The 13,153-nt window shown below is 43.1% G+C and overlaps 1 long non-coding RNA gene across 2 annotated transcripts; it reads right to left on the reverse strand.

Annotated features, from left to right (window-relative positions):
- Positions 1–4,681: 4,681 nt before the first annotated feature.
- On the reverse strand, positions 4,682–12,397 carry LOC138303558 (uncharacterized). Of its 2 annotated transcripts, XR_011205414.1 has the most exons (3): positions 11,197–12,397; positions 10,493–10,593; positions 4,682–6,767 (listed from the first exon to the last, which is right to left on the reverse strand). It is a non-coding gene; the product is annotated as an uncharacterized lncRNA (long non-coding RNA). The 2 variants fall into 2 exon arrangements; XR_011205413.1 differs by having other exon boundaries at positions 10,493–12,397.
- Between the last annotated feature and the right edge of the window lie 756 nt (positions 12,398–13,153).

Genomic DNA, 13,153 nt, shown 5'->3' on the forward strand with positions numbered 1-13,153 from the left:
TGACACACCTACCTACCTCCAGTTCTTTTTCAGGAATTGGCAGTTGGCCAGTAAAGAAGTAATTCTTCCCAGTTTGGGACTTTTTTATGAGAAACAAACAGGAGGAGAACACTGTGACATGCTCCATTTGCTACACAAGTGTTCGTCGAGGTAAGCCTGGCTCACGTTATGGTACTGGAGGACAGATGACTCATATGAAAAAACATCATGCAATCCGGTGGGAGGAGCACCTTAAAAGAAATTGATGAATATGGCTGCGGTGGTGAAGGCAAGGAGAGCCAGGAAATATCAGGTACAACTCGTCAAATCACAGTGGAAGGTGAGGAAGAAGAGGGTGACATCCCCACACAAAGCAGCCCTGTCCCCAGCAGTGTTTCAGAATAACCCACCTCAGCAATCTCATAATGGGACAGGAAGACTCAGTGTCAGATGGAGACACCACAGCATACAGTGACTGCACCATGATGAAGATTGAGTCTACCACCCCCTACATCTTAAAAGTGGCCTGCATCAGTGGCCATACAAAAGAAGAAAATCCAGGCTACTATTACAAGCATCTTAGGCGGGAGGGGCCCTATGACCGCCATTGGCACGTTTGTACAATGGGAAGCTGGCAAAAATGTTAGTGCTGGGCTTTTTCCCGTTTTCTTTTGTGGGAGGAATGGGGTTCTTAGAGTTTGTAACAGTCCTCTGCCCAAAACGGAAGGTTCCAAGTTGGACCTATTTTGCCAGTGTTGCTGTTCCAGCACTGCTTCGCAATACGCTGCAACTGGTTGGACAAGCTTTGAAGCAAAGTGTTGTCCATACCATCCATGTGACAAAGACATGTGGACCAGTTGTCAGGCTACTGATTACATATGCATCACTGCACACGGGATCTCTTTTGCAGGAGTAAAACAAAAGCTATCTACAGGTCTTGCCCCTGGAGAAATTTTTAAGAACATTTCAGGAGCATGCAACAGTAGCCATGCTCACCATTGAGAAATCACCTACAGCTGCAAACATCTTCGGCAACTTTAATAGCAAGGTGAATGAATGGCTGTGGCCCAGAGGTTTCCAAACTGGATTTGTTGCCACGTACAATGGTAGTAACATAGTCAAGGCCATGGCATACTGTGGCTATTTCAGGGTCCTGTGTTTGGCACACTACATCAGCCTGGTTGTGCAAGACTTTCTAATAAAAGAAAACATAGTCAGCAACATATTGACCACCTGCAGATGAAGCTGTACTCATTTCAGCCCTTCTTTTGAAGCCCGAAAACAGTTGCAACATTCAGCATGGTAAAAGAGTACAATTTTAAGCCTTAATACAAGCGGTGCCAACACATTGAAACTCAACATATTATATGTTGCAATGTCTGTACAGACAGATCAATGACTGTCATTCTGAGAGAGGGGGTTGCAATTCGGAAAGCTATGACAATGGATGCGGTCAAAGGCCTGACACAGATGCTGCTCCCTATTGAGGTTTTCACATAGGAAGTTAGCAAGGAAGACAGTATGATAGGCCAAGCTATCCCATTGTTGCATCTGCTACAGGATCAGCTAAAGGAGGTGTCTAAAAGGTTTGCACTCAGAGGTATAAAAAACAAAAATCATAAGCACATGCTTTGGCTGAGAGCCTAAGCCCTCTCTTGACTTGTAATGCAAGGCTGCAAAATGACATTATCTCGTCCAAAGAGTACATCTGTGCCACCCTACTCGATCCACACTACAAAAACATTCTTTCTTCTTTCATTTATTTTTCTGAAGAGGCTGTTTCAAAATACAAGAGGTGGATTATTAAGCAAGCCGGAAAACTGGAAGAAGAATGGCTGGAACTTAGAGTCCCACTCTGCTGTTCTGGGGTGCCGCCTTCAACTCCCAGAGAGGGAAGTCTTGCCTCACAGCAGACAACACCAGCAAGAAGAATACCGGCAACAACAGCATCAGAAGAATTGGACCGAACCTCTGCATTGCCTTGGTTTCAAGTGTCAGGTCATAGGTCCAGTACAGAGGCGAAGGCAAAAGAGGTAGAGCAAGTGGCAGCACCAATGACACTCCAGAGGATGTTCCAGGAGTATCTGGATGACCCAAAAGAGGTGTATGGGGATCAAAACTCATTGTCCTGTAGCCATTGTGTCTGCTAAATGTGTGTTCAGTGCAGCTGTCTCTCCACTTAAACGTGGAGAGATTAACCATGAATAAAACGAACCAGCATTGTTTACCACCTGATTACACTGTTCCCAAAACTCCACAGGAGGAAGAGGATAGTTGGTCAGAATCAAGTGTGTCTGCTGACCAACTTCTGGGTTAACCACCTGCGTTTGAGGACGAACTCTACTTCCCGGACTGAGTATGCGAGTGCTAGCATAGAACTTTTTCATTATTTCTCATTGAACTTGTTTCTTTCTTTGTAAAGAAAAAAAAAAAAAAAAAAAAAAAAAAAGAAGTAGTTGGGCCTGTGTGCAGTGAAGAAGCCCCCACATTCCCTTCAGGACATTGAAGACAATACCGGACTCCCTCACATAGCACTGCCTATCCTTTTGTCTCAGAGGATCACTGAGTAAAAGACTGCCAGTGCAACTGTCAAATTCCAATGGGTTGCTACCATCAAAGAGGAAATACTATTTTGTATCAAAGAAGCACAGTGCTTGGATTGGAAGAGTAAACTACTAACAACTGCACCAACGACTGGTGATATATTGAGTGATGATTGATGATATATGTGGTGGCTGACAGTGAGTGAGGGAGTTAAACAATTTTGTAAACTTGATTTCTATGATTTGCAATGTTTGAGGGCTGATAGGTGATCATTTTTCCCATAAAGCGATTGGCCTTTCAAAATTAGCCAAATTTGCCTGCATATCTACTCCTTTTTCCTCGGAGACCAGACCAGCCACTTTAGTTACTAAACACAAATCTACATAAAATACTCTAATTCTCTTTCTCTGTTTGTTCTTCAAAAGCAGTGCACTATATAGTTCTCCCTTGCTCAGTCTGAGACTGGGACAGTTAATTAGAATCAGGAGAAGGATGGAAGGACTTAGGGCAGGACTACCTCAACAGCTAGAAGGAGAAAGTTATCCACTTCACAGAAAAGCCATGATGATCATGATGATGATGAAGACTCTGATGCCTAGTACAGACTCAGCTCTATGGACTGGAGGGAGGTGCGTTGATTTGGGAAATGCTGCTGAGTGTATGTTTACTGCATTGATTGCTCAAACGTGAAACTCCCCTTTATGCTCTTGCTCTGCCTCTCAGGCTCCTTGACACACCCCTGACTACTCATGAAGGGTACCTTGCTTCCTTTTGTCATTCTCTTTTACTCTGTAACAGTTACTGTTTTTCAATACAGAGACCTTCTCCTAGTCCTCTACTGCACAAATAAAACTTGATGAAAGCTCAACACTCAGCTTAACTACTGGACAGGTTCAGTCAGTCAAACAAGAGAGACTGGCATTCTAAGAAGAAAGGAGATGCACCGCCCAATTTGCCAATACAGTATCAATTTCCTTTTAAAAATCATAATTGTTTAAAACTGGGTAGTTTAATTCATTCCTCCATAAATTTGTACTTTTTAAACCTAAAAGGCATAACATTTAGAGATATACTATCTTGGGTCTCTCTGGGGTAGAAAAACTGTTCACAATCCATTTATCTGCCCTATGTCTTACTTATCCCGTCATTGATCCCTTCCACAACAGACTCATGATGTGCTGCTCAGATCCCCAATGAATAATGCCATGGTTTCTTTTATGTAGTGTTTGTCTTTATCACATCGTTCCCCAGATCCCATTTCCCATCCATTTATCGGTCCCCTAACCCTCTTCCCCTGCGCTGTGTAATTTTACACCATAAATGAATTACACACTTGTTGCGGCGGATGTGGTGAAAATGACACCAACTCACTGCATGACCTTCTATTACCTCAGCAATATTCCAAACCAGCCCCATCAACATCATCATGAAGGCCTTGTGTTGTGTGTTGGGTAAACGTTTAACCTTGTCCAACCACTCCTGACTATTAGTCCACTTCTCTTGAATCAAGGATTTCATTTCCTAAGTTTAGTTTTTAAATACTACCTCCCCATTGCTCAGAAGAAGTTGATACTGATAGTTTTTATTATCATATCAGCTCTTCTTTGTTGTGTGTCAAATACTGTCATTGTGGTAGTCTGGTTTCAGTTTTCCTAAAGTTATAACATATGACCCACTAACTCTCTATTTTCTTTACTCTATTTGGCAGTGGTGGATAACCCTTTGATTAACCCTGCAGGTGGAGTTTGCATAGGTGGGAATGGCACCTTGTGTCTTACCTGTTAGCATGCTAGCCTGCTATCCCTCCTACCACCCCCTTAAGTTAAGATGCCACCTTTGGGAAATCCTGCAGAAAGAAGATGGAGGTATCAGCCGTCACTTCATCTATTCAGGTAAGAGAAGAAGAATGGATTTAAGTGAACTTGTTTAGTTAGTAATTAACTTCTACAGAAGAAGATGTTTGTCTGTATCTACGTTTTTGCAGACAGAATAGGCAATGTAAGCATCCCCGATTGTCAATATAGTTACAGAGGGCAGTAGAGCAAGGGTATAAGTAAATGACATACACTTTTTTTTTTTTTAGCAGATTTGAAACACAGGATACAAAAAAAGCCAGTAGTGCAAACTAAAGCACCAAAATAATAATCTGAGACATAACTGAAGTAAAATAAATATTTCCCTTTTATTATTAACAAATAAAAAATAAACACTCTTTCCACCCACAACTGGTCCACGCTTCTCCCCAAATAGCCTTGTCCCCAAAAAGACCAAGGAAACTCATAAGTGAAACCTGCTCCTAAATCCCTTTCCACCCTCTCCACACACAAGTCCCTCCCACGAAAACAAAAAATCAAACAAGCATTGGCAAAGCCAATAGTTTTCGCTTTTGTCTTTTTTCTATCTAACTGCCCTAAAAATATTTGGAAAATGTTATAATAATGTCTGTTGTATATTTTGTAAAACAAACATTATTATAACATTTTTCTAATATTTGTAAGCCAGTTAGATTTAAAAAAAAAGTCAACGACATCTACTGGTTGTGGCATAAAAGAAAGAAGAGAAAGGACAGCATGCAGGACAGAAAACAGGATATGGAAGGAAAGACAGAAGACAAGCGAAGACAGGAATGAAGAGAGAAGAAGGCATGCGGTAAAGAAGACAGCAAAGAAAGAAGACTGAATAAGGCATGTGGTAAAGAAGAAAGAAGACACAGAAGACGGCATGCAGAAAGAAAAAAAAAGACAGAAGGCAATGGCAGTGAAGACAGAAGGCATGCGGTACAGAAGAAAGGAGGCAGCAAAGAAAGAAGACAGAAGACGGCATGTGGTAAAGAAGAAAGAAGACACTGAAGACAGAAGACGGCATGCAGAAAGAAAAAATGAAGACGGAAGGCAACAACAGTGAAGCCAGAAGAAGGCATGCAGTTAAGAAGAAAAAAAAGAAAGACACAAGACGGCATGCGGTAATGAAGAAAGAAGACAGCATGCAGAAAGAAAAAAAGAAGATGGATGGCAATAGAAACGAAGACAGAAGTATCGGTAGAGAAGAAAGAAGACAGTGAAGAAAGAAGACGGCATGCAGTAAAGAAGAAAGAAGACAGACAATGGCATGCAGAAGAAAGAAAGACGAACGGAAAAGGCAGTGAAGACAGAAGAAGGCATGAGGTAATGAAGAAAGAAGGAAGGAGACAGCGAAGACAGAAGACGGCATGCAGTAACGAAGACACCAAAGACAGAAGACGGCATGCAGAAAGAAAAAAAAGAAGACGGACGGCAACAGCAGTGAAGACAGAAGAAGGCATGCGGTACAGAAGAAAGAAGAAAAGAGACAGCGAAGACAGGAGACAGAAGACTGCATTGGTAAAGAAGAAAGAAGACACCAAAGAGAAGATGGCATGCAGAAAGAAAAAAAGAAAACTGACGGCAATAAAGAAAGAAAACATCAGTGAAGTAAGAACACAGCATGCAGGAAGAAAAAAGAAGACAGCATTGAAGAAATAAAAGAGGGAAGACAGCAGAAAAGAAAGAAGACATCAACGAAGACAGAAGATAGCATGCAAGAAGAAAAAAAGACGTATCTTCAGCATCGCAGCCAGCAGGAAGGACACTGGCCAGTGTCCAATACAAAGTGACCGGAAGGAGTATTGAGTCCACAGGCAACTCGACGGAAAGATTGGCAAAGAAGATGACGAAGTGACATGAAGACGACGTGCTGGCCAAGCCGAAGCGTGTAAATCAGAGCGACGTTGGAGTAAGCCAATGGTAAGTTCAGGTAAGCAACTGGTTCCAAACCCCTTTTAAGTTTTTTAATAAGAAAAGATTTTGCAAGTGTGCGCATAAGCTCACTTGGAGGCGAGACCTAAAAAGGACTCAGAAAAGGGACTGTGTATTTTTGTCTGGGGCTGATCCAGACTCTGCTCGATCCTGACGAGCCGGCTCTCCATACTGTCCATCCACTGCAGGATACGGTGGAATAATGCCCTGTCAGAGGCAGAGGGGGCAGCAGCAGGTGCAGTCAGTGCCCATGACAGTTGGAAACGGCGTCGGTGATGTGATGGCTGACAAGTTGGGATTGGTGTGCTGCTGATGGCCTGGATCCTGGATCAGAGGCAGCTATTTCAGCCTTTTTATCCTCCAGGATTACCAGCTGCCGGCATTCGGCCTGGATGTTCTTTAACCTGTGCAGCCGCCGATGGGCCATTATCACCTGCCTGGTTGGTGGTGCTGGTCGACCAGCAGAACTAGCTATATTGAGAAAAAACAAAACAAAAAGGGACAAATTGTTAACAATACTCTGAGAAAACACTTTTTCAAAAGCAAATAGTGGGTAGTACAGTAGCAGTATATTGCGGGTCCCCTACGGACACTGGAATTTGATGTGATTATGATTAGGAGAGTCACAGTGCCAATTTTATTTCTTTACCAACATATACCTCACATAAAAGCGTTCACTGTCTGGTAGAAAATAATTAAGGCAGATTAACATCAGATAAAAAAAAAAAAACTGTGGTTTAATATTTTTCTTTTAAAGACTTTTCTCGTTACTAAACAGACACTTTTAGCGAAAAAAAATTACCTCTCATTTATGAGTATAGTATTATGCGTTAAAAAGTACAAAAATGTAGGCATGCTAGCTAATGCTTTGGGTACTTTGCTACTGTCCGCAGTTGGGGCAGCTGTAGTTGACAATTATCTATCTTTAATTCCAAGAGTAATAAACATGATACTACACCACACATGTTGTGTATAAAATGCAGATATATTGTAGATGGTGGGGAAAATGATGCACTGGACTACAAGGAAAGAAATGGGCTAGATTATATTTGACACATTCATCATTGAGTATCTCTTACACCAAACTTGAAATCAAACCAGACACTTACTACTTCCACTTTAATCATTGGCCTCGCCCACCACCACAAATTATTTCCAACAAATTCATTCACTGGGCAGTAAGGCAGGGAAGCTTGCCATACTTTACTGCATGATAGGGCAAAGGGATTAGGCCTGCTGGTAGAGCTTTTGCTATAGAATAGAGAGGGTGTCAATGACCATAGATTCATCATGTGCCTAAGCTTTGGCTTATTTGGTCATTGTAATAGATGCAGGGGACCACTTGGAAAAGTTCTGCAAAGTTGATTTTAAAGATGGATCCTGGGTGCCCTCTTGGAAGGGCGAAGTTGCAAGGGATGGGGAACGCACAGCTGGTTCCTCAATGCAAGCCATAGAACGGCCGAGTACAGAGCGAGTTGGTGATCCAGGAGCTGTGCGCAAAGATGCCCTCAGAAGAAGGATGTATTTCGGAACAAGAGTCGACTGTATGACAACAGGGGCAATCTAGGGGGAAGTCCGGGTTGTTTCTTGAGTCCCTCAACTGGGGCTTTTTCCTGGTCCTTTTACAGTCCAGGGTGGGCTGTTTTTCTCGGTGTTAGACGTCAGATGACCAATACACAGGGTATTGGTACAGTTCCGGCGCTAGAGAGCGCATTGTCACCAAAATTAGCGCACAATGGCAGGGTGTGTTCTCAGGGTGAAGTTTGGACAGGCTGTGGCATCCGGTTCCAGAGTTAGCAACCGGTCAGTGAAGTGGACCTCACTGGCTTGTTGGTTTCTTGTGGGTTTAGAGTGGTACCTCCCCTCTGGAGGGAGTTCTCTGGTGATTTGTGGAACCTGAACATCCTCTGGGGTTTTTGCAGAGTTTTCCAGTGGTCTAGCAGCTCCTCTTTGGCGATTGTCGGTCCTGGGTGCAGCAGGCAGGGTTTGGCTCCTTTTCTTTGTGCAGCAGGTCCACGTGCCTTTGAATCTTCTTGTTGGTCTTCTTCTGTTCGTCAACTCTGATTTCTTTGTCTAGGGATGCCCACTAAATACTGTATTTAGTGGGTGTTTTAGGGGGAACCCGGCAGTGGCCAATGGGCCAACAACTTTAGGGTGGCTACACACATTAAGTGACCACTTCCTGTGGGCAGAGGTCACGTCCCTACACCCAATTGGCTAGTCTCCTTCCATCCAAGATGGAGGAAAATGAAATGTAAATGTAAATGTTGCATGCAACACCTTAGTGCATTCTAGGAGGGGCCACTCCTCCTGTTCCTTGTTTAATTTCCCAGCCGTTGCTTCTGCCAAAAGTGGTGTGTTTGAAACTAGGCAGCCATCTGCTGCTAGCAGCAGGCCTGGGGGTTGAGTTTTCAGGGTGGTAAGCCCTTTGAAGCTCACAAGCAGGAAGGTGCACATACCTGCAGGAGGGGGAGTTGGCACCTCCACCCACGAAGGGCTTTGTTCTGAATCCCACAGGACAGACATCGTCACCCCTGGGATGCAGACTTGGGTCTGCAGGTGGCAGGCTGGATGTGACCGTCCAGCAACCATGTCAGGGTACTAGTGTTTGCAGGGGGCACCTCTAAGGTGACCCATGGATATATTTTTATATTAAATCCAACAGTAGTACCAGTTTGGATTTATCATTCTGAGTTGTTTGATACCAAACAACCCAGTGTTCGGAGTGGCTATCATGTGGCTGTGAAACTCATATTGACCAGTGTCCAGCACACGTATTTAAAATGGTGCTCTGTTCGCTCACTATGTCCAAGGTTTGGTAAGGACACAGTTGGGGCAAATTGTTCATGAAACTATGTTCTCACATACAGTATAGTGCACCCTGCCTTAGGGCTGGAAACCCTGCCATAGTGGGGTCTTACCTATTTTGCATGCAGTGTATAGTGAACAGGGCACACAGGTAGAGTGCCATGTCGAGTTTGCCATTGGAGGCCTCCAATGGCAGTGCTGGAGGCACCTGAATGCATGGCCCTAGAGGGTGGCACTGTTTCTGCCCGACTGCCACCGTGACGCTGGCGGTCTCAAGACAGCCAGGGTCATAATGACCCCCAATGTGAGCTTTCGCTAAGTTGTGGATAGAAGAGGCCAGAACTCTACCACCACTGTAGCTGGTAAAGCGCGGGGGGAAATCACTCGTCACAATGATGCCCTTGTAGTATAATAGTAATTGTCAATAAGCAAGCGGCAGCAGGTACAAGCAGTGGTAAGTGACACCACTGCACGGCCCTGCTGCGGCTTCTACCCCTGCTCCTTCTGCTCCTGCAGGGGAACTGAGTCCGCAGCACTCTATGTGGCTAGAAAGAAACATTATACAAGTTTTACATGCCAGATACCCCTCCACAACACAACCACAATACATTACTACAGTCTGTTTCCACTGCAGTATCTCCTATCAAAAATATCATTTGGGAAATTTTTTTGGTTCACAATGTTAGAAAAGCCAGGTAGTCAGCCAAACTTTTCGGAATGCAGGGGCAGAGCTGTATGGCCTGTGATGATGATGAGTCAATCACTGAAGCCCAATAAAGGGTTGGAATAATAATGGTCAATGAAAGGCAGATGGTGTTGGCTGGCAAATGCAATGGGACCTCATATTTTCCAGCCATGCTGCACTGCCATGGGAACTGCTGGTATACTGTATAAATGAACTACACAGCACTGGGGTTTTGGGAGTGGGGGGGGTTCAAGACCAAGGCCACTCTCTCGTTGAGCATGAGCAAGAAAAAGAAAGTGTTCTCAACAACCAAACATGGTGATTATTATTAATAATACTAGCTTACTTGAGCCTGCAATCTTCTCAGTAGACAGTAGAGTACCAAAAATCTGTTCTTAGTCTTACAATACAAGATATATAGGGGAGTGGGAAAGATTACTAACAAAGAAGAAATCTGAAGACTAGTACAGACCGAAAAAAGTCAGCTACCAAAAAAACAAAAAATAACAACAACAAAACATGAAATAAGAAACAAAAACTATATTGCAGGAATAACAGGAATTAAACAGAAATTGGATAGGGGAGCTAGAAAAAAAAAAGGAGACAGTATAAAAAAAAAAAAAATAAACAAGGCAAAATGAAAAGCATTATAATAGTGGGCAGAGATAAAAGTTAGGAAAATATCAATAATAATAGGACTTACTGGGGTGAGCAGAGCCCTCAGCAGAGGTGCTGAGGTCGGTGCCTCATCCCTAGCTCTTCTAGGACCCGCCTTGTTGCTGCCCCTCTTCTTGCCCTTGGGTTCTAATGTAAGAAATAAAGAAGATATAAAAAGTAGAATAGCGGTACAGCTAATCTCCACAAAATTATTATAACAGACAAACAGAGTAACAATGTACTCATCTAAATCAGATCGCCTATGGTATTGGTATCGACTATCGTTGAGTTGGCCATACTAATCCTAAAGATCCTATCCCAAATTTCCTTAACAAAAAGTACATATGGAACTAATGCATTGCAGTGAATAATCTTTGATTATATTCTCATTTCTCAACCCCCTTGATGGACCAATTCAGTCTCCCTTTTTCACAATGCATACTAGTACTACACATCACTATAAAATTGCCTGGTACAGAGAACACTAATTTGCTGATATCACTAAAGCAGATAGTGACAGGAGGACAGAGGAGTCTGCATTGCAATGACTATTTGAATAATCAGCCAAAGTGAGCATCGATGAGTGCGATGAGGTAGCGTTGAGCACCTGCCTAGTTCTAACTGGATCACATAATAATATTCTTAAACATAAACTAAACATAATTTACCTCCGAGTGTGAGCAGCATATACCTCGGGAAAATAAAGTTAACATTATAGAACACAAACACAATAATATAGTTAATACTCACCGAGCCCCGGAATCTCTATGCCTTGCAGATCAAGCAGGTCCTGCTCGTGTTCGATGATACCCACCCAGCAGAGAGTCAGCGGCTGGGTGGGGTGCGGGACATGGGTGGTGTGCTGAAGGCACCTGCGCTGAAGGCACCCGCGCAACCTCCCTCAATGCAGATGATGCTCCTTCAGGGGGTAATTGATGCCTAACCTACTGCCTGTTGCCAGCAGGAGGTGGTGCTGTACAGAAAAAACCAGTGCTCGCACCTCTGCCTAACAGAAGATGTGCCAGGGCTGCACTCCTTGGTGTTGCTGCTGACCCACAGATAGACAGGGGGCCTGGAGCTGACGCTCCCCTATTTGCCGGTGCCACCCTGCTCTACCATGGCGCTGGGGAGAAGAAAAAAGCAATAGAAGGAAGAAATAACTGAGAAGTTAAAAGGAACTATAAACAAAAATACAAAAAGTCACACAAAGCACAAAAAAATTAAAACAACATAAAAATACGCAGACACAAAAAGACACACTAATACAATAAACACAAATGAGGGGTAGGTGAACTAGAAGGGTGGAAGATTGAAAAGATTATCAAGGGATTAAAAAAAAACAGGCCTGCACCATAAACACAGTAAAAAAAACAAGATGGCCAGGCCCATGCGAATCGTGTGGGGCAGTTTGCACACAATTTTAAATGTGAGAACGTTGCGTTTGATGTACAATGCAACGCAAATGGGTGCGATGGGGAAACTCCACCCACCCGTGGAACTCCGCATAGTGCGGCAGAGTATTTTTACCACTTTGCGGCATTCCACATAGCGCAACTCCACCTACCCCTAATATTGATAACTATGCTTCATTTTGAGTTTTGTGATGACCATCTACCTCTGGATGGCAAGGAGCTGCCTTCTTGTTGCTGTCTCTAAACTGCAATGTGACTGACTTAAAAGTTAGATACAACCAATATTCAAGCATTATTTAGTTTAGTAGTTTGCAGTCTTTAATGCTTTTTAAGTTTTATAATTATAATATTAGTGTGGGTAAAATGTTAAACTAACTAAAACTGCATTCAATCATGAATGAGTTATTGGAGAATAGTGCCTCCCATGAAAGTAACATTTCCTGTATCATATTAGGGAATGTTTTTACCATTAAGTTAGGTGATTTCCAAAATGAATGTGCTCTCTTGACTAAAACTTGATTCATTAATACTACATTGAGCTCAGTCGCAGCACTGAGGCATAGAAAAAAGTGGAGCTCCACCTATAACTGTAATCATGAATATTGTGTGCACACATGTAATATATATAAAACACACACTATATATATATATATATATATATATATGGAAAATGTCACTTACCCAGTGTACATCTGTTCGTGGCATTAGTCGCTGCAGATTCACATGCTGTGCACAGTCCGCCTTCTGGTGTTGGGCTCGGAGTGTTACAAATTGTTTTTCTTCGAAGAAGTCTTTTCGAGTCACGAGACCGAGGGACTCCTCCCATTTCGGTTCCATTGCGCATGGGCGTCGACTCCATCTTAGATTGTTTTCCCCGCAGAGGGTGAGGTAGGAGTTGTGTATGTTAGTAATAGTGCCCATGCATTGGAATGAATACGTATGTACAAAATAAAGGTTAAAGTAATATATTTACAAATGTACAAATGTTCAAGATCTACTTCTAAACGGCTACAGGCTCCCGGGGAGGCGGGTGGGCGCATGTGAATCTGCAGCGACTAATGCCACGAACAGATGTACACTGGGTAAGTGACATTTTCCGTTCGATGGCATGTGTAGCTGCAGATACACATGCTGTGCATAGACTAGTTAGCAGTTATCTCCCCAAAAGCGGTGGTTCAGCCTGTAGGAGTTGAAGTAGTTTGAAATAATGTTCTTAGTACAGCTTGACCTACTGTGGCTTGTTGTGCAGTTAACACATCTACACAGTAGTGCTTAGTAAATGTATGAGGCGTAGA

The sequence above is a fragment of the Pleurodeles waltl genome, chromosome 7 (assembly GCF_031143425.1).
Source record: "Pleurodeles waltl isolate 20211129_DDA chromosome 7, aPleWal1.hap1.20221129, whole genome shotgun sequence".
Lineage (NCBI taxonomy): Eukaryota > Metazoa > Chordata > Amphibia > Caudata > Salamandridae > Pleurodeles > Pleurodeles waltl.